This window comes from Octopus bimaculoides, chromosome 20 (genome assembly GCF_001194135.2).
Source record: "Octopus bimaculoides isolate UCB-OBI-ISO-001 chromosome 20, ASM119413v2, whole genome shotgun sequence".
In the NCBI taxonomy this organism is placed as follows: Eukaryota; Metazoa; Mollusca; class Cephalopoda; order Octopoda; family Octopodidae; genus Octopus; species Octopus bimaculoides.
In genome coordinates this window covers 47,255,489-47,256,072 of record NC_069000.1, presented here as the reverse complement: position 1 = coordinate 47,256,072, position 584 = coordinate 47,255,489, and the positions used below count along the sequence as shown (strand labels likewise).

At 36.3% G+C, this 584-nt stretch overlaps 1 protein-coding gene across 8 annotated transcripts in view; it reads left to right on the top strand.

Moving 5' to 3' along the window:
- LOC106871290 (myogenesis-regulating glycosidase) overlaps nt 1–584 on the top strand; it is a 44,609-nt gene that overhangs the window by 15,419 nt on the left and 28,606 nt on the right. For 3 of the 8 annotated variants that reach the window (XM_014917668.2, XM_014917665.2, XM_014917663.2), the window contains exon 2: nt 152–479. The exons of 3 other annotated variants lie outside the window; for them this stretch is intronic. The gene's annotated coding sequence lies outside the window, so the exon portion shown is untranslated. The remainder of the gene's footprint in view (nt 1–151; nt 480–584) is intronic. 2 more of the 8 variants (XM_014917669.2, XM_014917666.2) reach the window with 1 other exon arrangement.

Here is a 584-nt window from a genome sequence, read left to right as displayed (position 1 = left end):
TATATATATATATATATATATATGTACATATATTTACATCACAAATACATACATACATACGTCACTAAAGAATAATACAGACGAATAAAGAAAATATGGACCTCGGAACTTTCTACATTAAATAAAACTATGGCCTCCAATGTGTTTGCAGTGCCAGTACTCTTACCAACGCTTGGGTTGCTTGATTGGACGCTTGATGAGGTCTGAGCCATTGATGTGAAAATCCAGAAGATTCTAACAAGCGCACATAATTTTCACATCGACAGTACGTAAACCGCCTCTACCTAAAGCGAAAACAAGGCGACAGAGACTTAATATCGATCCAAAGTTGCATTGAATGTCGTATCATATCCCTTCGGCAACATCTTTTAACCATCAAGCGTGGAAGTGCATCCCTGATCTTACCAAGCAGTTTCGCGCTAGGCATTCAACAGAGTGTTAGGTAACAATCTAATTATGTAACCGTACGCTCATCAGAGGTAGGTGATATGGCCTGAAATAAGGTGACTGCTCTCTATTGTCGGAGGTGAATAGATACATATATATACATACATATATATATATGTATATATATATATATATAT